The 27,264-nt window shown below is 36.8% G+C and overlaps 2 long non-coding RNA genes across 3 annotated transcripts; both read left to right on the top strand.

Annotated features, from left to right (window-relative positions):
- On the top strand, positions 3,941 to 11,943 carry LOC107612376. 2 transcript variants are annotated; one of them, XR_002352564.1, is made up of 4 exons: positions 3,941 to 4,172; positions 4,285 to 4,410; positions 4,710 to 4,714; positions 11,933 to 11,943. It is a non-coding gene; the product is annotated as an uncharacterized LOC107612376 (long non-coding RNA). The 2 variants fall into 2 exon arrangements; XR_002352563.1 differs by lacking the exon at positions 3,941 to 4,172 and having other exon boundaries at positions 4,179 to 4,410.
- On the top strand, positions 10,572 to 11,111 carry LOC107611101. The gene is made up of 3 exons (XR_002352565.1): positions 10,572 to 10,699; positions 10,773 to 10,883; positions 10,996 to 11,111. It is a non-coding gene; the product is annotated as an uncharacterized LOC107611101 (long non-coding RNA).

Raw genomic sequence — 27,264 nt, 5'->3', positions numbered from 1 at the left:
AGGTCGGTCAGTACCTGACTTCCAGAGGTAACTGCTCTTTCTTAACACCAATAGGTTATTTTTTCTTTTGTTAGGATAGGATAAATTTCATATAGGATAAATTGCATAGTAATAGGTGTTTGCATGCAAGTTCTATTTGGTTGAAAAATAATAAGTTTCTTTTTAAGACCCTATTTTTGAAAAGAAAAAATTCACTAATTCAAATTAAAATTTTGTGTTAAATTTGTTTGAAGACTGTAAATTGGAACATAAATTATAGCAAAGAACACACAACCTGTGAGATTTGAGCTTAATTATATGGTTACATTATTTAACCATAATATTTTATTCTTGTGCGTTTTCTTCTCTATGGCTGCAATCTTTGCTTTGTTTCATTCTATATGTCCAATGTTTAGTGTATTTACATGCTTGCATATGATTGAGGCCATTAATTGTTATTAGCTCACTTATCCCAAATAGCCTACCCCTTTCAATTACGTTTCTTAGCCACTTTGAGCCTTTTAATTCCCGTTTGTTCTATATTTTACCACATCACTAGCCTTAAGCGGAAAAACAATTAATCACCCCAATTGAATCTTTGGTTAGCTTAGGATAGAGAGTGTGTATCAATTAAGTGTCGGGAACTGTGGGAACTTGGGTTGATGAAATTGTGCTGTGTTTTGTTGATAAAAGTATTGGAAATTTGGGTGCATACTCATGTGAGACCAGAAAAATTATAAACCCATATGCATTGATATGTTACGTTTGCTTTTATGATTCAAAAAAAAAGAGAAAAAAAGAAAAAGAAAAAAAATATATATATATATAGGGGATAAAATTACCCCCAATTCTAAGTTTAATAAAAGATAAATGCATATGTGGTAAAACTAAAGAAAAGTTGATACATGAGTATGTGATGCAAAAGTGGGAATTTTGGGTAGCTAGACACAATTTTAGATTTACATAGAGTGTGTGTGTGTTAGGTAAGAACTTAGGTTAATCAAAGATTCATATTTTAGCTCACTTAGCCATACATGTACCCTTACTTTTACCTTAGCCCCATTACAACCTTGATAAGACCTCATGATGTTTGTATTGGTATACTAAATATTTGTTGATTGGTTAGATGAAGAATAAAGTTTAGAAAGCATGATTAGAGAAGAGTAGAGTGATTCACCTTAGACACTTGAGAGATTAGAGTGCATATACACCATCAGTGAGGGTTCAATGCTTGATTCTAGGTTCCCTGCTTTCATGAGCTATCTTCTTACAAATTTACTTATCTTTACTGTATGATTTTGAATTAGTGGAATTTAATTCATATTTGTCTTGGAGAACTTATTTTCTTTTAACCAAGTAGACAGAATCATCATAGCATATAGTTGCATTCATAGGTCGCATCTCATGAGTCTTACTTTCCCCATTCATTCTTTATAGCTTCTCTTGAGCTTAGCATGAGGACATGCTAATGTTTAAGTGTGGGGAGAGTAATAAACCACTATTTTATGGTTTATCTTTTGCTCAATTGAGTAGTTTTTATCAACTCTTTACTCACTTATTCATATAAATTGCATGGTTTTACATTTTTGTTCCTAATTTTGTTCTATAATTGGAATCTTGCTTCCCAAGCCTTTAAATTACCAAAAATTAATTCTCTTTTATATCATTTGATGCCTTGATATGTGTGTTAAGTGATTTCAGGATTTTTAAGGCAGGAATGGCTTAGAGGATGGAAAGGAAGCATGCAAAAGTGGAAGGAATACAAGAAGTTGAAGAAATTGCCAAGCTGTCCAGCCTGACCTCTTCATACTTAACTGACCATAACTTGAGCTACAGAGGTCCAAATGAGGCGGTTGCAGTTGCGTTGGAAAGCTAACATCCGGGGCTTCGAAATGATTTATAATTTCCCATAGTTGCTCTAAAGATAAGTGATACGCATGCGTGAATCCACGCGTGCGCAAAACCAGCGACCTGTACATTTTTGAATTCTCCCCCAGCGATTTTTGGGCTGTTTCTGACCCAGTTTTTGGCCCAGAAAAAACAGATTAGAAGCTATAAAGTGAGGGAATCCATTCATTCATTAACAACAAATTTTATATTCATAATTTTAGGTTTTAGATGTATTTCTTGGAAAGAGAGGCTCTCTCCTCTCTCTTAGGTTTTAGGATTTAGGATTTCTTTTAGTTTTAGGATTGCTTCTTCTCAATTCCATGTTCAAAGTTCCTTTAATTTATGTTTCTCTTCTATTTCTATTTATTCCATTACTTTAGTTTATTTATTCCTCTTGTGGATTCTCTTCTTATTCATTTTGGTTATGAATTCTCCATGTTAGAATTGATTTCTCTTATTAATGCAAATTGAGGTATTTCATATTTATTACTTCTTCTATTATTTGTTATTAATTGATGTTTTAAGTTAGGTTTTCTCCTCTTGGCTTTGGTTGAATAATTGGTGACACTTGAGTTATAAAACTCCTTTGTTGATTGAAAATTAGAATTTGCTGATTTATTTGGATCCCTCTAAAGCTAGTCTTTCCATAGAAGTTGACTAGGACTTGTGGAATCAAATTGATTAGTCCACTTGACTTTCCTTTATTTAGTAAGGGTTAACTAAGTGAGAGCAATAAATAATTCTCGTCACAATTGAAAAGGATAACTAGGATAGGATTTCCAGTTCTTATATGTAAGACCCAAGACTTTTGAAAAGTCCTATTTTGAACTAATATCAAATCATATATTTATTTACAGTTTTATTTTCAGGAAATCAGTTTATTGAAAATAATTTGAGGCAATTTTGATTAATTGGATTTGAAATAAATTAAGGTTTTCATCCAAACTCTATAATTATGGATTATTTTTCTATTTATAACTTAAAGTTCTAGAAATCCAAAAATAATGAGTTTGGGCTATTTAAATTAAGATTTTATCTAATTTTACTATTATTGACTTATTTTATATATTTAAATTGTAAAGTTGGTAGTTGTGAAATAATAAGGATTTTTATATGATTTGGACTAAATAATTAATATTTTAGAATATTGATATTAGTATTTTGGAAAATGAAGAAATTAAGTATATTATTTCTAACATTTCGATTTGAACATTTTATTGAAAATGAAGTGTGAAATTGATGAGCAAATAGTATTTTTATACATTATTATTGTTGGATTAGAATTTAATTCTAATTACTATATTATCCCTATTTTAAGTGAAATTACCAATTTAACCCTAACCTTAATTTTCAAAATAAGGAAACCCTAACCCAGTAACCCGTTACCATGACCCGGTTCCCTCCACCCACGCTCAGTAGCAGTAGCTGCTGCCCTCTAACCTAAACAAACACAGCCGCAGCCTTCCCCAATTCAACCAGCAGCAACAGCTGCGAAAATAGAAGAAAGAAAGAAATAGAGAGGGAAGGGGGAAACGGATCCGTGGAGGAGAAGAAGGAGAGGAGGGGAGGAAAGAGACTGCGCCGCGCACTGGGCTTCTCCGCCATCGTGCCGTCGCCTGACCGAGGAGAGAGGAGACCGCCGCGCGAGGAGCTTCCATGGCCACCGTTGTAAACTCGCAGGCGGAAGAAGCAGAATGACGCGAGGAGAAGAGGGAGTCATCGCGCTCTGCCGCCGCGAGCCCCGTCGCACCCTGTGCCGCCGAGGGTTCTGTCCTTGTCAGAGCCGTCGCCCTCACTGCGTCCTCGCCGATTTGCCGCCGTTGGGGTCGCGCACAGGGGAAGCGCGAGAGGAAGTCGTCGTGGAGCCCGCTGCCGCTGCCACTGTAACCGCGCCGTCGCCTGAGATGAACCCGACGGGAGAGAGGGGGAAACCACCTGCGACGCTGCCGGAGCTCCCTTTGCTGTCAAAAACTGCCGCCATCCAACCAGCTGCTACAGTGGTTGCCGCCCGTTGTGAATGGCTGCAGGAGAAGCTGTTGTGGCCGCCGAAACAACACCGGAGTTTCTGCCCATTTTTGTCGCCGGAGAACCTCGCTACCGTCGCCGGAGAACTCTTCCGGTAAGGGTTTTATTTGAGGTTTCTGTCCTTTTTGAATTCCGAGGGTACTATAGTCACTGCCTGTTGGTTTCAGTCGTCGTGATTGGAATTCGTAGCCGTTGTCACTTGAGGTGGCTGTCGGGCTGCCGCCGAGCTGGTACGGAGACCGCCGCTGTGTCGGTTCAAACGTTCTTCCTTCGGTTTGGTAAGCGTTTTCGATTTGAAAGCCCTTTAGTTACTGTTCTGTTATCATACGCTGAGGTTTGTGGCGTTAGTTGCTATACGATTGAGTTTCGGTGGTTGTATGTTGTGATTAGAGTTGTTGAGACTGTTGCAAAAGTGGCTGGGAGCTGAGGTTTTAGTTCCCGTCAGTTCGGTTTGAGGCGAAAAGGACTTGATGAGGCGTTTGGGTTATGGAATTGCGTTTTGAGGTAGGGGCTTTTGTACAAACTAGTTTTATTTAAATTAGAAATTGTTATAAATAGATATGCTGTACAAAATATATTTTTGGTGGTTTTGTGAGTCTTATGAATTGTCTAGTTTTATCTTGAATGAATATGGTTGCCTGTTTGATTGTAACAATGTATGATTTTGATAAATTGGAGATTTCTGGATTGGTTGATTTGAATGATTTTTGATAATTTGAAAGTTGAGTTTTATTTTATTGGAAACTGATTTGGTCTTGAACCTGTTAGAAAGAGTTGATGATTGGTTTTGTTGGGACCAGGAAAGGGTGGCAAAGTCCAAGTTTTAGGGGAGATGCTGCCAAAATTTCTAGAAAATTAGAGATTTTGATTGGAATTGTTATTTTGGAAAAGAATAAGTTATGCTTTGACTTAAATGTTTGAGAAATAAATTATGTTTGAACTTGCCTTATTAGGAAAATCTCTATATTTTTGATGTAATTATTAAGAAAGGAATTATGCCTTAAAAATCAATTTAAATATGAAATTTTCTTATGTTTTGTAATTTGATTTACATAAACAGATTTTGGAGGGGTTTTAATGGATTTAAAAATAAACCTGGTTTTCAATTAATCTATTTCACTTTATTGAAATCAGTTATTGAGCCTGATTGATTGTGGATATCATCAAGATTGATGAGTTATTGTTTGGTAGGCGTAAGGGCCGGGTTCGTCCCGCTTATGCTGAGAGATTTGATAATTGATGAGATCGTTGATAAGTCGCTTGCGCCTGGCAAGAACGGTGGTTAATTCCGCTTACGTGTAGATGTGAGGTCGGAGGCAAAGTATCCCGCTCACATCCTTTCGGATCACAAGAGTGTGCAGGCACTGACATCCTGGACCGTGTGGCGGGCACGTTATCCCAGAGGGTTCCCATTTATACGTGACCGAAGGGCAACATTCCCATGGGAATGTGTCGGGTTGGCAATTGAACCGACAATGTGATATCACAGCCAGTAGGACAGGCATTCATCATTTGCATCTTTGTGATATTGTTTCGGTGTGCATATTGTATTTGGTTTGCCTATGTGAATACTTATGTTAACTGCTAACTGTTATACTTGTTGTAATTGCTCTTCATTGTACTTGAACCATATTAATTGTGATTGTGTTTGAATTAATTGGTTTGTGATGAGTTGGTTGCTGATTGAGCTGTTTGGGCCGGGGGCCGTGTTGGATTGGATGGGCTTGAGGCCGTGATTGGTATATTGAGTCCTAGTTCTGTATAAAGTATCTGATCGGTTCAGTATAGACTTAATGAACCTATGCTTGGAACGGGATGATCATTTATACCGCGTAGGTAACTGCTTTCATGGTTGCGGTCTAGGAAAAACTTTTCAGACATTTTCTTTAAGAAAGGAAAAAGGTTTTGTTTTAGAATATTTGAGAAATTTAGCAAGTTTTCAAAAAGGAATTTTCTGGATTACGAATGTGAACCTATGGTTTTTGGAAAGACTCATAAGACGAGCAATGATCACTGAACTCTAAGAATGATTTTATCTTTACGTATCTTGTTATAGCAATTTCTGTAATCCTATAGTGAGAACAAGCGAGGACGACGTTCCCACTCCCCTACAGGTTATTCCTTTTCAGGATATGGAAGACGAAGCTTCAGGAGAGTTATGTTTATTTTCTGTTTATTCGGTCCTTTTGTATTACCGTAGCTATTGTTTTCCCTCGCCTTTATCTTTATTATGTTTGTAAGAGGGATAGGAAATTATGATATGTATATTTGTAAATTAGTGTGTGTGTGTGTGTGTGTGTGTATATATATATATCTTAAAGTTGTATCTGATTTTGCATGTACATGTATGTTTAGGTTTTCACAAAAAGAGTTATCGAAAGGTTATATGGTTTTAAGTTTTAAACAGGCTCATATTTTAGTATTAAATATTCGAAGAGTCATCGTAATACTCGAGCTATCAGAATAGCGCAGCCGGAAGCGTGACATTTTGATAGTTAGGGTGTTACATTTGTGGTATCAGAGCGGTCTTTCCTGTAGAGCCTGAGGAATGGACTGGCTATGCTTCAATTGCATACTCTGAGCTTTTGTCATGTATTAGGTCTTGTCTGATGACGAGAATTAAGGCTTTATGCACATGACGATCTATTGATTAACGCTGTTAGTCTTGCATTGCATGATTTTTGGTATTAAGTTTGGCCGGCTTAATACTAGTGAATTATGTATATGAAGGCACTAATGGGTTATCATAGATGATATACGAGTTTTGAGCAAAGCGAATCGCGGGTTTTGGGAACGTTAGAAACTATTTCTCGAGGCTATTCAGTTGTGTATCTTGGATTTTGCTCGAGTCGACCTGTTCTTTCATGTCCTAACTTGAAGTTCTTGTTTGCTACTCCTCTTGAAAAGTAGTTTGATGTTCCACTCTATTCCTTTATTCATATGTATTCTTGTTTGATCCTAAGTGCATATGCTTGTTTGAAATCCTTGTTGTATTTGTCTTTCTCTGTTTGAGTTCTTCTTGATTCACGTGTTCTTTGATACAGCTTTGAACTTATCCTATTGTGTTGTACATTATAACTCCTGAGTCCGAGTCCATTTTTAGAGAAATTGTTGATTCAGTTTTTCTCTCATTCGACAGTGATCACAGCCAATTTTGAGATTCTATACAAATTTGTTGTTGATTGGATATATACTTATCTACATATGTGGGACTTGAAGATTTCTTATACAGTTTAATAACTATTTATTTCTAATATCCCGCCTATATTTTTACTAGTTTGTGGAACTGCATTTACTTTAAATTATAATTTGGCTTTCTAGTAATTTTACTATAGTTCCAACGCACATCTTCATTTGATTATGTAATTGGGTATTTTTCAATATTTTGAAAAGAAAGGATTTATCACTTTTGTCCCGGTTGAGTTTCGTTTGATAAGCTTTACCTAACTTATTTTGAATTGAGTTTGATTTAGCATGTTATATGGTTTATGCCATTGTTGTTCTTTTGAAAGTGTTGGACTCGTAGCTTTCTTCCTATGAACGGACTAAATTCTCTATTAAGCCTTCCATCTCTATGAATGTCATACTTGACCTTATTTTAACTAAACTTTTACATTTTGTGGACATTACCATTGATGTTGGTTTTTCTTCTCTGGTGAATCTCATTCTTATATGAGTCAGTTTGATTCATTTCAAATTAGTACATCGTTTATTCTCTCATTGTCTCTATAAGAGTTTTTAGTCAAAGGTTTATCCTTGAGGAACTACTGATGATTGGGTTGTCTTTTCCTATGACTTTGTATTCTTTGGATCAATTGAAAGATTGTGGATGACTCAATCCTAGTGGATCTTGTTTGAACTATTTTGGTTTAAGATCTTTTCTTGTATGGCTTGACGCCTTTTCAAGTAAATCCTAATCTTCTTGAATATTGTTGTGAGATGGTGATTTCAAGTATACTTTTAGAGTCTTGTTTTGAATTTTATAAAGCAAATTGGAGTCTCTTTGAAGAAGTTCCAAATCGAACTTAATTTTTTAGTTGCTTGGTTATAATTGAAACCATTGTTCAATTTTTGACAAAAATTGTTTTAAAATTGACATGCGCTATTTTAAATGAGGTTTTGAAAAGTTTCCTTGTTTAATGGAAACCTGTCCGTTTGTAACGCACCACTTGTTTCCTTACCAGATTGTAAGCAAAATTTTACCTCGGAATTTCTTTTCTAAAGAGAGTTTAACTCCCTCTTTTGTCCTCGCTATAAATGTTATACACGCTTGTTTGAATATGGGCTTTGGAAAATTTTGAACAAGCATTTGATTTCTCTTCCGAGTTTTATGATTGCTTTTGGTTAAGTTGTGCACCTAATTATCTTTTTAAAATATTTGAGGGAATATTTTAGCCTTTAGCCAAACTTGTGAGCACCTTGTTTTTAAAACTCTACATGATCTACTTCAACTTGAAAGTGTATTAAAAGCAAAGTCACGTTTATACTTTTGTTACTCTCTTGAAGGATGTTTGTTGTTTAACTTCTCTTTCAGACTACGAAATGATTTTTGCAAGTTTTCGATTCTTTTGAGAACAATTTATTCGAGAGTATTTTTAATCATGCTCTTGAGTTTGGTGAGCTCTATTTTGGGTTTGAAATCTTCACTACTGCAAACCCCATGCTTCTTTGACTCAGCTTGAATTTGTTTCAAAATAATGCACTGAATTTTCTTCTTATTGGTCCTGTTGGATTTCTTTGATACAAGGGTTATCCTTGAAGTTGTCAATCAATTTATTTCTAGCAAACTTCATTGGTTGAGTGTCTTTGTTACCTGAATTGGATACAGTCTCTCGAGTCTATGAGTATTATTCCTGGCATGTGTCTCTCCTTTCTGAATCTTGTATCCTTCTGAGTAGACTCGAGAATTGTTTTGATATCACGTGTGACTTGTAGATGTAGTCACGTGATGCGTTAGTTCTTTAAGACGTGATATGTGCATACGGAAGTTGAAACGGTAGATGTACAACGTTATGAGTTGTGGGTGTATTGTTCCTTACGAACGGATTTGCGGTTCTCAGGCTTATGATCGAATATGGGGATTGTAAAGTGCTTGATGGAGTTGGAAAGTTGAAGCTTTGAGGTTGAGATGAGATTAGTGTGCGGATGTTGAGCACGTCGTTATAACCTCATCCTGTTTTATGACCTTCAATGCCTTGCCTTACTATCACATGTTTGACCCATGTCATCTTTTGCATTTGAGCCTATCTTGTAATGTTTGCCTTGCAACCATACTCCTACCTTTGTATCTTTATGCATACAACCATCAAAGTATTTGAAAATCGTATATATGTTTATATTTTGAGATATATTTTTGCTTCTTCCTTAAATGTGTTCAAGGGTGAACTGTTATGAGATTTCTTTCATTTTGTATCAATTTCCGAGGGCGAAAATTTTTATAAGGTGGGTGGAATGTAAGACCCAAGACTTTTGAAAAGTCCTATTTTGAACTAATATCAAATCATATATTTATTTACAGTTTTATTTTCAGGAAATCAGTTTATTGAAAATAATTTGAGGCAATTTTGATTAATTGGATTTGAAATAAATTAAGGTTTTCATCCAAACTCTATAATTATGGATTATTTTTCTATTTACAACTTAAAGTTCTAGAAATCCAAAAATAATGAGTTTGGGCTATTTAAATTAAGATTTTATCTAATTTTACAATTATTGAGTTATTTTATATATTTAAATTGTAAAGTTGGTAGTTGTGAAATAATAAGGATTTTTATATGATTTGGACTAAATAATTAATATTTTAGAATATTGATATTAGTATTTTGGAAAATGAAGAAATTAAGTATATTATTTCTAATATTTGGATTTGAACATTTTATTGAAAATGAAGTGTGAAATTGATGAGCAAATAGTATTTTTATACATTATTATTGTTGGATTAGAATTTAATTCTAATTACTATATTATCCCTATTTTAAGTGAAATTACCAATTTAACCCTAACCCTAATTTTCAAAATAAGGAAACCCTAACCCAGTAACCCGTTACCATGACTCGGTTCCCTCCACCCACGCTCAGCAGCAGCTGCTGCTGCCCTCTAACCTAAACACACACAGCCGCAGCCTTCCCCAATTCAACCAGCAGCAACAGCTGTGAAAATAGAAGAAAGAAAGAAATAGAGAGGGAAGGGGGAAACGGATCCGTGGAGGAGAAGAAGAAGAGGAGGGGAGGAAAGAGACTGCGCCGCGCACTGGGCTTCTCCGCCATCGCGCCGTCGCCTGACCGAGGAGAGAGGAGACCGCCGCACCACACTGCCTCCCCACCGCCGCGCGAGGAGCTTCCATGGCCACCGTTGTCAAGCTCGCAGGCAGAAGAAGCAGAATGACGCGAGGAGAAGAGGGAGTCATCGCGCTCTACCACCGCGAGCCCCGTCGCACCCTGTGCCGCCGAGCGTTCCGTCTTTGTCAGAGCCATCGCCCTCACTGCGTCCTAGCCGATTTGCCGCCGTTGGGGTCGCGCACAGGGGAAGCGCGAGAGGAAGTCGTCGTGGAGCCCGCTGCTGCTGCCACTGTAACCGCGCCGTCGCCTGAGATGAACCCGACGGGAGAGAGGGGGAAACCACCTGCGACGCTGCCGGAGCTCGCTTTGCCGTCAGAAACTGCCGCCATCCAACCAGCTGCTACAGTGGTTGCCGCCCGTTGTGAATGGCTGCAGGAGAAGCTGTTGTGGCCGCCGAAACCACACCGGAGTTTCTGCCCATTTTTGTCGCCGGAGAACCTCGCTGCCGTCGCCGGAGAACTCTTCCGGTAAGGGTTTTATTTGAGGTTTCTGTCCTTTTTGAATTCCGAGGGTACTATAGTTACTGCCTGTTGGTTTCAGTCGTCGTGATTGGAATTCGTAACCGCTGTCACTTGAGGTGGCTGCCGGGCTGCCGCCGAGCCGGTTCGGAGACCGCCGCTGTGTCGGTTCAGCCGTTCTTCTTTCGGTTCGGTAAGCGTTTTCGATTTGAAAGCCCTTTAGTTACTGTTCTATTATCATACGCTGAGGTTTGTGGCGTTAGTTGCTATACGATTGAGTTTCGGTTGTTGTATGTTGTGATTAGAGTTGTTGAGACTGTTGCAAAAGTGGCTGGGAGCTGAGGTTGTAGTTCCCGTCAGTTCGGTTTGAGGCGGAAAGGACTTGATGAGGCGTTTGGGTTATGGAATTGCATTTTGAGGTAGGGGCTTTTGTACAAACTAGTTTTATTTAAATTAGAAATTGTTATAAATAGATATGCTGTACAAAATGTATTTTTGGTGGTTATGTGAGTCTTATGAATTGTCTGGTTTTATCTTGAATGAATATGGTTGCCTGTTTGATTGTAACAATGTATGATTTTGATAAATTGGAGATTTCTGGATTGGTTGATTTGAATGATTTTTGATAATTTGAAAGTTGAGTTTTGTTTTATTGGAAACTGATTTGGTCTTGAACCTGTTAGAAAGAGTTGATGATTGGTTTTGTTGGGACCCAGAAAGGGTGGCAAAGTCCAAGTTTTAGGGGAAATGCTGCCGAAATTTCTAGAAAATCAGAGATTTTGATTGGAATTATTATTTTGGAAAAGAATAAATTATGCTTTGACTTAAATGTTTGAGAAATAAATTTTGTTTGAACTTGCCTTATTAGGAAAATCTCTATATTTTTGATGTAATTATTAAGAAAGGAATTATGCCTTAAAAATCAATTTAAATATGAAATTTTCTTATGTTTTGTAATTTGATTTACATAAACAGATTTTGGAGGGATTTTAATGGATTTAAAAATAAACCTGGTTTTCAATTAATCTATTTCACTTTACGACATTTAGGAAGAGCTTGAAGTATTTTCTGGAACTTTGATTTATTAAAATTGAAACACTTCCCGAGCCCTTGGAAATAGATTTAAGAATGAAACTGAAATTGGTTTTGGCTTAAGTTTGGTTGGTCTTGAAATTGGTTCGGCATAATTGGAAACACGATTTGGTTTTGGGTTTAAACCCTATTCTATTTATTCAACTCAAGAAGTTATAGTTCCGGAGGTTTTCAAGGAATTTAAGAAATGAGTTAGGTTATTCTCCCCGGAAGTCTTGGGACTCTGCTGAAGAATCTTACGACCAAATCTTGATTTAGAAATGAATGATTGAGTCTTTCAAAGAGATTTTGAACTTGGCATGGTTTTGAGATTTTTGGAAGTGTTGGAAAGATGGAGAAAGTGGCTCCGTTTTGAAAAGTGATTATTGGCTAGCTGTGATTTGACTACGTTTGTTATTTAAAAGTAAATGGGTCAAGAATGATTTTGAAATAAGGTATTGAGCCTGATTGATTGTGGATATCATCAAGATTGATGAGTTATTGTTTGGTAGGCGTAAGGGCCGGGTTCGTCCCGCTTATGCTGAGAGATTTGATAATTGACGAGATTGTTGATATGTCGCTTGCGCCTGGCAAGGACGGTGGTTAATTCCGCTTACGTGTAGATGTGAGGTCGGAGGCAAAGTATCCCGCTCACATCCTTTCGGATCACAAGAGTGTGCAGGCACTGACATCCTGGACCATGTGGCGGGCACGTTATCCCAGAGGGTTCCCATTTATACGTGACCGAAGGGCAACATTCCCATGGGAATGTGTCGGGTTGGCAATTGAACCGACAATGTGATATCACAGCCAGTAGGACAGGCATTCATCATTTGCATCTATGTGATATTGTTTCGGTGTGCATATTGTATTTGGTTTGCCTATGTGAATACTTATGTTAACTGCTAACTGTTATACTTGTTGTAATTGCTCTTCATTGTGCTTGAACCATATTAATTGTGATTGTGTTTGAATTGATTGGTTTGTGATGAGTTGGTTGCTGATTGAGCTGTTTGGGCCGGGGGCCGTGTTGGATTGGATGGGCTTGAGGCCGTGATTGGTATATTGAGTCCTAGTTCTGTATAAAGTATCTGATCGGTTCAGTATAGACTTAATGAACCTATGCTTGGAACGGGATGATCATTTTTACCGCGTAGGTAACTGCTTTCATGGTTGCGGTCTAGGAAAAACTTTTCAGACATTTTCTTTAAGAAAGGAAAAAGGTTTTGTTTTAGAATATTTGAGAAATTTAGCAAGTTTTCAAAAAGGAATTTTTTGGATTACGAATGTGAAGCTATGGTTTTTGGAAAGACTCATAAGACGAGCAATGATCACTGAACTCTAAGAATGATTTTATCTTTACGTATCTTGTTATAGCAATTTCTGTAATCCTTTAGTGAGAACAAGCGAGGACGACGTTCTCACTCCCCTACAGGTTATTCCTTTTCAGGATATGGAAGACGAAGCTTCAGGAGAGTTATGTTTATTTTCTGTTTATTCGGTTCTTTTGTATTACCGTAGCTATTGTTTTCCCTCGCCTTTATCTTTATTATGTTTGTAAGAGGGATAGGAAATTATGATATGTATATTTGTAAATTAGTGTGTGTGTGTGTGTGTGTGTGTGTGTGTATATATATATATCTTAAAGTTGTATCTGATTTTGCATGTACATGTATGTTTAGGTTTTCACAAAAAGAGTTATCGAAAGGTTATGTGGTTTTAAGTTTTAAACAGGCTCATATTTTAGTATTAAATATTCGAAGAGTCATCGTAATACTCGAGCTATCAGAATAGCGCAGCCAGAAGCATGACATTTTGATAGTTAGGGTGTTACATTATACCTTGTAAGGGTTTTCATGATTATTAATTTACTTTCTTGCCTATTTATTTCCTTGTTCCCTATTTCAAAAACCCAAAAAGATACTTTTCCATAACCAATAATAAATCATACTTTCCTGCAATTCCTTGAGAGACTACCCGAGGTTTAAATACTTCGGTTATTAATTTTATTGGGTTTGCTTAAGTGACAACCAAAGTTTTTGTACGAAAGGGTTCTCTGTTGGTTTAGAAAATATACTAGCAACGAGAACTTATTTGTGAATTCTTTACTGACAGAAAATCCAGCTCGTCAAAATTATTAATAAAACATCGATAGAATGAAGGTAGTCCAAGGAAGCTCCTTATATTATGAAATGTCTTCAGAGTAGGCCAATTAAAAACACAACTTTACTCATTAAGAAGTCACACTTCTTAAGATTAGCATATAGTATTTTCTCTCGAAGCACCATAAATATTTGACGCAGATGGTCATTAGAACTATATAAACCGATACCTAGAATTCCCATTAATAAAAAGATAGAGCTTCCCGCAGACTAGATGTTCATCATGGTTCTTACTATATGTTATGATGTCATCAAAGTAAACAACAACAAACTTCCCAATGAAGGATCAGAATAACTGGTTCATCAAGCGCATAAAGGTGCTTAGTGCATTAGAGAGGCCGAATGGCATAACCATCCATTTTTGTATAATCCATCTCGTGTCTTGAAAGCTGTCTTTCATTCATCACCAAGCCTCATACCAATTTGATGATAGCTACTCCTTTAGTCAATCTTAAAGAAGATAACAACACCATGTAATTAATCCAGCAAATTATCAAGTCGAAGAATAGGGAACCTGTACATGATGGTGATCTTATTCACAACATTACTATCAATGCACATATGCCACGAACCATCTTTCTCCATAACTATCAGAGCAGGAATAGCATAGGGACTAACACTTTCTCTAACTAGGCCTTTGTCCACAAGTTGTTTTACTTGGCATTATAACTCTTCATTCTCCATGGTACTCATACAATATGCTGGTTTATTTGGAATTACCAAACCAGGGACGAAATTGATGGCAAGCTGGATATCTCGCATTGGGGATAACCCGCTAGGGATCTCCTCAGTGACAACGTCAGAAAATTCTTCAATCAAGGGCTTGACATTCTGATGCATGGATAAGGTCTTCTTGTTCTCTTTGCAAATTAATTAAAAGCACATGAAGTTGGACTTTTGATAAGCTTTATTAAGGCCTGACTTTGTGATTAGTGGCGGCTCAACTTACTTCTCGTATTCATCATGTCTTAATGGAGTCAACACAATCTTTACACCATCTTTGAAGAAGGAATATATATTCTTAAATTCGTCATGGAAAGGTCGTTGATCATATTGCCAAGGGAATCCTAGCAACAAGTGACACGTGTCTATGGGGATGACATCACACCATACTTCATTTTTATATTTACTCCCAATGGAGAATTGAACGCAACATTGCCTTGTTACTTTGACTTTATTCCCTTTTCTCCGCCACTGCAACTTATAAGGATGAGAATGTTCCTTAGTTGGAATCTTTAGTTTCTCCCTCATATAGGTTGCAACAACATTCTCACAACTTTCAGAGTCAAGACCTTGCACACCTTTTCTTGGGCAGTGTACCTCGTGTGAAAAATGTTATAGCATAGAATGCAATATTCAAAATATGGCGAACTTCCAAAGCTTCCTCATAATTAGGTGGAACCTCCTCTATAGCTTCATACTGAATCTCATTTTCCTTCTCGAACTCTTTACTTGGCTCTTCGTGGTTTTCTTCTTCAATTGAGTGATAACTCTTCAATTTGGGAAATTACCAGCAATATACCCAAATTTTTGACACTTAAAACACCTTCTGTTATGTTTAGTAGAGGAGAAGAGTTGAGTTCCATATTGGTTGGTGAGCTTTTTAAAGGACTTGCCTTAGAGAATTGTTGGGGAGTCCATTTTTGCTTTGAGGAATTAACCACACCCTTCTATATTGAGAAGCAATTATTCTTCTTCTATTATCTGATCTTCAACCTTAAAAGCTAGTCTTGTAACATCATCCAAAATCCATAATGTTTGTAGTTGAACAATGTTTGCAATGTCTTCATTAAGCCCTTCGAGATAGCGAGCAATAGTCTGTTCTTCAGGTTTTTGGATATCACACTTCATTTGAAGCTCTTCAAACTCCATAGTGTATTCCTCTACAGTCAGTGATTTTTGTTTCAAATCGTAAAATTTGATGAAGACTTCTTGTATGTAGTTCTCTGGAAGGAAATTTTTTCTTAGTTTACAGTGCATTTTATCTCATGTCTTGATCTTTCTCCATTCTTTTCTTTCTCGCTGATGCTTGAGATTCCCCTACCATACTGACGCATGCTTCTTTAACTTGATTGCTACAAGCATCACGCGCTTATAATCCGGAATGTCTTTTAACTCAAACACTATTTTCACTATCAAATCCAAATCATCTGGTTGGAGCTCAAACTCAGGAATATCAATTTTGATTCTTAAGTCTTTAGCTTTCGTGTTGTTCCATCATGCTCTTCGCGTGGACAAATCTTTAGATGAAAAAGAATAATAAAGTGGATTTGCATTATCCTCTTCCCTAGAAGAACTATCTTTACTCCTCCTGCCATGATTATTTTGAGCAGCTTCATATTTTCCAATTTGCTTGATGAGCGGATATTTTATATGCTTTTTGGCATCATTTTCATATAGTTTTTGTTATGTTTTGTTTAAGTTTTATTATATTTTCATAGGTTTTAGTGCAAAATTCATATTTTTGGATTCTAATTTGAGTTGTTGAGTTTCATGATGATTTCAAGTATTTTCTGGCTGAAATTGAGGAGTTTTGGCAATGTCTGATTCAGAGACAAAGAAAGGACTGCAGATGTTGTCAGATTCTGACCTCCATGCACTCGAAGGAGCATTTCTAGAGCTACAAAGGTCCAAATGGCATGCTCTCAACGACTATAGAAAGCTAACATCCAGGCCAGCCCCCAAACCTCTTCCTGGCATGCTCTCAATTGACCTCCTGCTCTCAAATAGTCTATACTTTACTTTGGAAATGAAGGCCTAAAACTGGCATTCAACGCCAGCCACCAACCCTCTTCCTGGCTTCCAATGCCTAAAAGGGACCAGCTGGGGTCCAATGCCCATTCAGGAGTCCAAAGCTGGTGTTCAATGCCCAAGAAGGGTCCTAGGATGTGGAGACACCCTTAGCTCAGCCCAAACACTCACCAAGTGGGCTCGAAAAGTGGATTTTGGCTCTACAACACTAGTTTATCTTATTTCTGTAATTCTTAGTTATCAGATTAGTATATATAGGAGGAGATCACCTTTGTTTAGGATCTTCTTCCCCACTTTTACATTCGAACATTACCTTTTGTAAGCTATGAGTCACTAACCTCCTAGGTTAAAGTTAGGAGCTCTGCTGATTCTTATGAATTAATAATATCACTATTCTATTTCAATCTATGCTTGATTCCATTCTAAGATGTATCTTCATTCTTCATTCTAATGAATTGGTAATGTAACATGACCATCATCCCTATTCACATGGGTTCGTGTGAGTCCTTGATGGGATAGTACTGAACCACAAGCTTGATTATACATCTCTTAGATGGCTAATTCACGACTTCGTTGGATACTTGAAGACATCAGTGCAACCGAGGTACGGGGCGATTAGGGCCTTTGTGGTATAGGCTAGAACCAAGACACAGCATTCTCTGATCCAGAAGATTCGACCTTGTCTGTGGCGCTTTGAGTAGGATCACCAAGGGAATGGACTGCAGGAGCTTTACCCCCGTTCAGATTGGATGACTGCTGACCTGACGTTTTATTTAAAGCAGAGGAGATTGATGACTGCTGACCTGCCATGGAATGAATCAATCAGAAGTTGGAGTAGATAGTGAGAAAAGTTGATCCAGAAGGAAGAAGCATCTCGGAAGCCTCAACCGTTCTCTCATCACTGATTTCACACCTATCTAGTAACGTTTTATTTATCTATTCTGTTTTATGCATTTTTCGTGACAACTACTCTCTTTTCTAATCACCTAACTAAGATCTACAAGGTAACCATTGCTTGCTCAAACCAACAATCTCCGTGGGATCGACCCTCACTCAACTGAGGTATTACTTGGACGACCCGGTGCACTTGTCGGTCTATCTGTGCAAATATTGTAGAGTCAATTTTGTGGACCAAATTTTTGGTGCTGTTTTTGGGGATTGTTTAGATTTGACAAACAACTGGATTATCTTGTTGCTTAGATTAGGTACTTTTTACTATTTTGTTTTGTGTCTTTTGTTTTCTTTTCAAAAATTTTCGAAAACCTTTTTCTTTTTTTTTTATTAATCTTTGCCTTTTGTGTGAGTCTTTTGTTCTTGTTCTCGTTAAAAGTTCGAACTTTCTTGTTTTCTTTTGCCAAATTTTTCAAAAATTGTGTCTTTTATTTGAGTCTAGTGTCAGTTCTTAGGTTTGGTGTCCCTTTTGTGTTTATCTTTTCTAAAAATTTTCGAATTTGTTCTTGAGTATTCTTCTTCGTATTCAAGTTGTTCTTATTTCTTTTCTTGTTTTGATCTTAAAATTTTTAAGTTTGGTGTCTTTTGGTGTTTTTCTTTTCAATTTTCAAAAATTAGTGTCTTTTGATCTAAAAATTTTAAGTTTGGTGTCTTTTGGTTGTTTTTCTCTTTCTTCATTAATTCAAAAAAAATAAAAATAAAAAATCTTATCTTTTCATATCTTTCTTTTAAATTTTAAAATCTTATCTTTTCATATCTTTCTTTTAAATTTTAAAATTCAAAACTTTTTCAAATCTTTATCTTATCTTTTTATCTTTCTATAAAATTCAAAAAATCCTATCTTATCTTATTTTAAATTTAAAATTTAAAATTTCAAAATTAAATCCTTTTCAAAAATCAATTTTCAAATCTTTTTAAATCTTACTATCTTTTCAAATCTTTTCAATCTTTTCAAATTTTTTTTAAAATCAAATCTTTTTCAAATCTCCTATCTTGATACCTCTTTAACGCGATTTTGGGGGCCTTATGGCCCAATTCTGCAAAGTCTGAAACTGAAATGGAAGAAGAGCTAACAAGGGGGCACTATACCATATCATTCATGCACATTAGATAGTTTTAGGGATGACACTTATTGGTGAAACTCTCATTTCAATTCTTCAAGGGCAATGTGAAGTTCGAAGGAGGCAAGAAGAATTCATGGCTACCTTAGTCGAGGTAGCAACTAACTTAACCTCACAACGCTTATGCAATCAAGACACTCCCATTGTTGAATGTAGAAAATCAATTGAAGAGTGTAGTATGAAAGAGAGGTTAAAATCTCAAGTGGAGAATGAGGAGTGGGCTTTTGTATTGGAACAAGAGAAGGAAGCCAAAATTATTGAAGAGGAAGAAGTGGTTGAAGATTTAGGAGATGTTGAATACAAAGAGGAATATAAAGTTATAGAACCTTCTTCCGTTGAGCTTATAAGTGATGTTGAGGAGGATAGTACACAACCTCCGAAGCATATTGTGAATGAAGAATTGGAAGAAGTTGAGCAACGAAGTCCTCCTACTGATGATGATTCCACACCAATATATGATCTATTTGAGCTTGATGAATCTTCCCCCATTGAATTTGAATTGGATGTTGATGTAGGCTTTACTCAACTACTGGCTTATGATTTGAGTGATGTAGAAGAGTTAGAAGAAGTTGGTGAGGAAAAAATTGAAGTTGAAGAATTTAATCAAGTGGTTGAAGTCCCTAAAAAAGGATGGATGAGAGTGGAAATTACATTGTCAAGACCATTGGAGACACATCTCCCTAAGCTACCATCATTCATTACATCATTCAAGAGGGGGTAAAATTCATATCTCTTAGCTTTGTTATTCCGCTTGAATATGTTTTACTTAAGACGGATGGTCAACTTAGAGCTATTTGTGGATTTAAGAGCAAAAGGGAGATGAATAGTGGTTGGAAACAACATTCAAGGTTCATTATGGTTGAAAGCTCATAGTTTAAGTGCAATGGTTGGTGTAGAGCTTAATTGATTGGGTCTAGGAAGATGTTTGAAGGTTTGAACGAGAATTCTGAATGCTTACCACCTGGATGGAATCATGATGATTGAAGAACGAATGTTTGACGGTTTAGAATTCAGAATAAATTCTCATTGCAAGTATAGTTTCTAAACCAAGCAATCATCCTTTCTTACAAACATTTTGGTTGTCACAAGTAACAAACCCAATAAAATTTATAAACCAAAGTATTCAAACCTTGGGTCGTCTTCTCAAGGAATTGCAGGGAGGTGTTCTTATTATTAGTTATGGAAAACAGTATTTTTGGGTTTTGAAAGGCTTGAACAAGGAAAATAAATTACAGGAATTAATAAATTAATATCTAATAAAACTCTTGGCAAGGTATGAAAATTCGGAAGTCCTATCCTAGTTATCCTTATGAGAATTGAGTTTAATCCCACTTAGTTAACCTTTACGAAAGCAAGGGAAAGTCAAGTGGACTAATTAGTTAGATCCCCAAGTCCTAGCCAACTCCTAAGGAAAGACTAGAGTTAGTGGGATTCAATTCAATTAGAAAAATTAATTAACAATCACGATAACTTTGATAACTCGAGCCTCCAGTTAATCAATTAAAGCCAAGAATATAAAAAGCTAAAGATAAATTTGAAATACCTCAATTGCATTAATAAAAGGAAATTAATCCAAACATAAAGAGTTCAAAAGCTAAATTGATAAAATAAATAAAAAGGACATTGAACTTGGAACTCGGAAGAAATTGTAAGTTGAAATATTAAAGTTGAAATAATAAAAAATCCTAATTCCTTTAAGAGGAATCCTAATCCTAAATCCTAAGAGAGATGAGAGAACCTCTCTCTCCAAAAACTACATCTAAATTATGAAAAGTGAATTATGGAAGACATGTTGTTGAATGGATGCATTTCCCCACTTTATAGCCTGTAATCTGTGTTTTCTGGGCCGAGAACTGGGTCAGAAACAGCCCAGAATTTGCTGGTTTCGAATTTAAACACGCTGGTTTTTTGCCACTGCGATGCGCCCACGTAGATCACGCGTTCGCGTCACTTATCGTCAGAGCAACTATGACAAATTATATATCAAATCGAAGCCCCAGACGTTAGCTTTCCAACACAATTGAAACCGCATCATGTGGACCTCTGTAACTCATGTTATGGTCGTTTTAGTGCGAGAGGGTCAGGCTGATAGCTTTGCAGTTCCTTCAACTTCTTGTATTCTTTCCACTTTTGCATGCTTCCTTTCCATCCTCTAAGCCATTCCTGTCCTATAAACTCTGAAATCACTTAACACATATATCAAGGCATTGAATGGTAATAAGAGAAGATTAAACATATCAAAATTAAGACCAAAGAAGCATGTTTTCAATCATAGTACAAAATCAGGAAGGAAAACGTAAACTCATGCAAATCATATGAATAAGTGTATGTAAGATTGATAAAATCCACTCAATTGAGCACAAGATAAACCATATAATAGTGGTTTATCAACCTCCCCACACTTAAACATTAGCATGTCCTCATGCTAAGCTCAAGAGAAGCTATAAAGAATGGAAGAGGAATGGTAGAATGTATGAAATGCAACCTATCTGTATAAATGCAACTATATGCAGAATGTTTCTACCTACTTGGTTAAAAGTAAATAAATCTTCCAAGAACATACATATATCAGATTTCACTAATTCAAATTATACAATAAAAGACAAGTAAACTTGTAAGAAGATAGCTCATGAAAGCAGGGAACATAGAATTAAGCACTGAACCCTTACTGGTAGTGTATATGCACTCTAATCTCTCAAGTGTATAGGGTAATTCACTCTACTCTGCTCTAGTCATGCTTTCTAAACTTTGTTCTTCATCTAACCAATCAACAAATATTTAGTATACCAATGCAAACATCATGAGGTCTTTTCAGGGTTGTAATGGGGCTGATATATATATATATATAAGGCTAAGTGAGCTAACAAAGTGAATCCTTGATTAGTCTAAGATCTCACCTAACATATACATACTTTATATAATTTAAAATGCTTTACCTAGCTACCCAAATTTTTCCCACTTTTGTATTACATGCTCATGTATCAAACTTATTTTTGAATTTTGTCACATGTGCATTGATTCTTTTTATTTTGTATTTGGGGTATTATTTTTCTTTTTGTATCCCCTTATTTAATTACTTAATAAATTTAATTACTTAATAATTTTTTTTATCAATGCACATGGTAATTTAATTATTTTGATTTCACATGAGCATGCTTTCCAAATTTTCAAATAACTTATTCAATTTAATTTCCTGCTTTTTTTCTATCATCCCATGTTCCCGTAAAATTCCCCACACTTAAATTATACACAATATCTATCTTAAGCTAACCAAGGATTCAACTTGGGATTTTTATTTTGTTTTTTCTGCTTAAGGCTAGTAATGTGGTTATGAAATAGAAGGGGGTTAAAAAGTTCAAAGTGACTAACAAGGGTGACATAAAAGGGTAGGATTATTTGGGATAAGTGAGCAAAAACAAATAATGGCCTCAATCATATGTAAGCATGTAAATACACTAAATAATGGACATATAGAATGGAACAAAGTAAAGAGTGTAATTATGGAGAAGAAAACACACAAGAATAAAAATTTATGGTTAAATAATGTAACCATATAAATAAGCTCAAAATCTCACAGGTTGTGTTCTTTGGCTCAAAAACCATGTTCCAAATACAACTTCCAAACAAGTTTAACACAAATTTTTCAATTTAAATTAGTGAAATACTATAAAAATTTCTTGAAAAAGAAAATATTACTTCAACCAAGTAGTAACTAAATGCATAAAACCAAACAAACATGCAAATGCAGCAATTAACAAATTAACATTGGTGTTGAAAAAAATGTAACTAACCCATGGAGATCGGTATCAACCTCCCCACACTTAAAGATTGCACCATCCTCGGTGCATGCTAAGATGTGCAAGTGGATGGGGGGGGGTTGTGGTTCCTCAGCAGGGGCTCTTTTTGTTCTTTTCCTTGCCGGTGGTTTGGGAGTAGCTTTCTCTTTATCCTTCTTGGTGGCCATCCTGAAAAGGGAAAAAGAAAGTAACTTTTAAAGCTAAGAGTTAGAGCAAGGAAGAGAGTGGGAAAGGTGGTAATCAATGCACATTAAAGATTAATGATGTTAACACATGGTCATGACTACATGTGAAAAATCATCAATGGAAATATAGCAAGTGCATGTAATGACAATTGAATGCAAGATGTTTATTGGCATGCTGGCAAAGGCATGAGTAGCATAGATCAAGCATTCAATGTCCAAGTTATATTACCAAGTCTTTCAAACTAACAACATGTTTGTAATAACAATTATATTTAAGTAATAAAATATAAAAAGGGTTTTGTGAAAAGCAAGCATTTAGAGTAGTAGAATAAAAGAAATCTAAAAATAGTGCACAATGCCATACGGGCGTTTTCACAAACACATAGCATGCATGGTAAATGAGTTATTGAAAGTATTAAATTGAACATGCAAGCAACCCCTTAAAAAGTAATATATAATTGTCAAACAATTCCTTTAATAATCCACAAAAATATAGAAAATAATGACCCAAATAAATTTCTAACACCAATAAAAATAATGCAATGAATGAAAGTATGCAAATAAATTAAATAAAATAGAATGGAAGTGAAGAGGGATGAGAAGTTAAAAAGATGAAGAAGAATAAAGTAAGAAAGGATTAGAAAAATTAGGATTGGGGAAGAAAAGATAAGATAATTGGCTGATCTGGATAAGCTGTGCGCCGCATGTGACGCGGACGCGTGAGTGACGTGGTCGAGTGGTATGCAATAAGTTCAGGTGATGCGAATGCGTGGGTCACGCGATCGCGTGGCCTGATTTGTGCGATTGGCGCGAGTGCAGCCTTGCGTTCGCGCAACTCTCTGTTCGAAACTCTTTTTGCCAAATTTTTGGGTGACGCGGTCGCGTGGTTGACGCGATCGCGTGGAGGGGCATTTTTTTGGAAAACGACGCGGCCGCGTGGGGAACGCGTTCGCGTGGGAGGGCTTGGGCTTCCAGCACGAGTCCAGCCCCATTCTAGCCCAACATACTGCCATACACCCCTTTACGTCGATTTTACAGAGCCACGCGTTCGCGTGGGTGACGCGGACGCGTGGGGAAGCTATTTTTTCAAATGATGCGGCCGCGTCGGCGACGCGGTCGCATGGGCATATTTGTGCCTAAGGGACGCCTCCAGCCACGCTCTCGCGTGACTCTCTGTTCACTTTTCTTTTCTTCCTAATGCACTTCTGACGCCGACGCATCACCGACGCTTACGCGTCGCGTGCAAAATTCTTTTTTTTAATGCAAAATACATAGTGCAGTATGCAGATGTTATGAATAATTCAAGGTTCAATGAAATAAAATAAAATTCGAAAACAAACAAAACTAAATAAAATTAAAATTGAAAAGGGAACGATCATATCATGGTGGGTTGTCTCCCACCTAGCACTTTTAGTTAAAGTCCTTAAGTTGGACATTTGGTGAGCTCCCTGTTATGGTGGCTTGTGCTTGAACTCGTCTTGAAAGTTCCACCAATGCTTGGAGTTCCAATAAGCTCTATCGATACCAAGTAAATTTCTCAAGCTTTGATGGGGTTCTTCACAAGCTTTGAGCTCCCAAAGTTTATCCTCATATATTCCTGGATCCCAAATCTTATTTCTACACCCGTCTTCATGTTGATTATCATGATTCCATCCGGGTGGTTCAGCTTTAGAATTCTCACTGAAGCGTCCAAACAACTTCCCAGACCCATTCAATTGAGCTCTACACCAACTTTTGCGTTTAAACTTAAAGCTTCCAACCATAATGAACCTTGCAGGACAATTCTTACCACTGATCATCTTCCTCTTACTCTTAATGCCACAAAGAGCTCTAAGTTGACCATCTGTCTCCAGTAGCCCATATTCAAGTGGAATTAGAATGTAACACCCTACCATACAGAGTCTTATGCTTAAGTCATAATTCAGAGATGGCAAGGTATTACGACCTCTAAAACAAAAATTTAGTACGTATAGTATTATGAATGATTGATTATAACTAGGAGCCTTTGAAGAAAAAGGGGTAAACAAAAAACCGTAACTCGAAAACGCAACACTCCGAATGATAACGTAACGAGCAAAAGATAAGCTAGCGCAAGATCATATATATAAAGAGTATCAAAAACAGGAATATCAAGACTCAAAATCCGGCTGCGAAGGTGTATGGGTTTTGTAGAGCTCTCCGCGGTGAACGCGTGGCCGCAAACGGAGCGGCAATCGGAGCTCTAGATCAAAAGTTATGGTGGTTTGAAGATCAAGTGAGAGAAGGAAGTTGAGAGAGTGTTCTTCCCCCTTCCATCTCAATTTTCAGCGTGTTTTGGTGTTGTGTGAGGAGAGAGAGTGCTGAAAACTAGGGTTTTGGTTTAGTTATGTTGGGCCAAGGGCCCACTTTGGGTCCGGTTGGTCCGGTTTGGCCCGTTCGGTCCAATCTTGGTCCGATTTCTATAAAATTGGTACCGAAATTCTCGTCTCAATTTCCTCTATCACATTTAGCCATAAAAATAATATTTTTGGCTTTCTAGAATAAATTCTCATTTATGGGTTAATTAGCCGTTAATTAACCGGATCTTACATAGAAAGCTAAGGGATATGAATTTTATCCACTTGAATGTTGTGAAGGATGATGGCAACTTAGGGGGAGGGGTCTCCAACAACTTTGGCAAGGTAATTGCAGGCCTTACTCCCGTGTGTTCTTTCTTGACACCTTCCACCTTTTTGCAAGCTTCTTCAATATCAACCTCTTCTTCTTGGTAGCTTTCTTCCAATTTGATCTCTTCTTCATTGCTTACCAAGGGCATGGGAGGCTGTGCTTCTGCTTCTTTAGTCTTTATCTCTTGATCAACCTCTTCCAAGTCTTCAACCATGATATGCCTTGGAGGTTGTACATCCTCTTCAACATCAACATCAAATACCTTGGAAGGAGGCTCTATGACTTGACCTTCCCATGGAGGTTCAGCATCTCCTAAATCTTCAACCACTTCTTCTTCTACAACTATTATGGCTTCCTCCACTTGTTCCAATACAAAGCCATGCTCCTCATTGTCCACCAAAATTTTTAGTGTCTCCTTCGTGCTACACTCTTCTTTTGATTCTCCACATGTAGCTATGGGAGTACTTTGAGTGCTCAGATGTCGGGAAGCTATTATATTTACTACCTCGGTTAAGGCAGTGGTGAGTTCCAGTACGCCCCTTTGAATCTTCACTTGTCCTTGAAGAAGAACACGAAGGGTGTCATCCATTGGAGATTGGGGTGGATATGAGGGTTCATTTGTTAGGAGAAAGGGTTCATGGTAGGAAGGTGGTTCATCTTAATAATGATAAGGAGATGGTGTATATTGAGGTGGTGGTTCATGAGAGTAGTTGTGTTGGAATGGGGTGGTTCTGTGTATGGTTCATTTGGCTCATAAGGTGGTTGGTATGGTGGATATAGGTTATGGTCATATGGAGGTGAATGGTGGAAAGGGGCTTGTGAGTATGGTGGTCCAAAGTCATGTTGAGGAGAGGGTTCATAGGCATATGGTGGTAGTTGTTGATAATCAAAAGAGCGCTCACCATAGCCATTGCCTTGATATGCATCACAGAACGGTTGTTGATAGTCCATTGGAGGTGGTTGTTGCCATGAGGGTTGATCAAATCCTTGTGGCTCCTCCCATCTTTGATTGTCCCAACCTTGATGCATGTTCTCATTGTAATCTCCTCTACCTGCAACATAATTGTAACCAGACTCATAGCAAAAGGGGTGAGAGTTCATAGTAGTAGGAGAAAATAAAAACAAAAACTAATAAAAAGAAAATATTTTGAAAAAGATATGATTTTTGAAAAAGGATAAGAAAAGATTTTGAAAAAGATATGATTTTTTTAAAAAAAAATATTTGATTTTTGAAATTTAAAACTAAGATAAGATAAGATAATTTTTTTTTTAAATATTTACAATAACCAATAATAAGGCACACGTTTGCAATTCCCCGGCAACGGCGCCATTTTGAAGAACAAATGTTTGACGGTTTAGAATTCAGAATAAATTCCCGTTGCAAGTATAGTTTCTAAACCAAGCAATCATCCTTTCTTACAAATGTTTTGGTTGTCACAAGTAACAAACCCAATAAAATTTATAAACCGAAGTATTCAGACCTCGGGTCATTTTCTCAAGGAATTGCAGGGAGGTGTTCTTATTATTAGTTATGGAAAACAGTGTTCTTGGGTTTTGAAAGGCTTGAACAAGGAAAATAAATTGCAGGAATTAATAAATTAATATCTAATAAAACTCTTGGCAAGGTATGAAAATTTGGAAGTCCTATCCTAGTTATCCTTATGAGAATTGAGTTTAATCCCACTTAGTTAACCTTTACGAAAGCAAGGGAAAGTCAAGTGGACTAATTAGTTAGATCCCCAGGTCCTAGTCAACTCCTAAGGAAAGACTAGAGTTAGTGGGATTCAATTCAATTAGAAAAATTAATTAACAATCACGATAAGTTTGATAACTCAAGAGCCTCCAGTTAATCAATTAAAGCCAAGAATATAAAAAGCTAAAGATAAATCT

This window comes from Arachis ipaensis, chromosome B08, assembly GCF_000816755.2.
Source record: "Arachis ipaensis cultivar K30076 chromosome B08, Araip1.1, whole genome shotgun sequence".
NCBI lineage: Eukaryota > Viridiplantae > Streptophyta > Magnoliopsida > Fabales > Fabaceae > Arachis > Arachis ipaensis.
The sequence above is the reverse complement of the archived record's forward strand: the minus strand, read 5'-3'. Positions and strand labels throughout refer to the sequence as shown.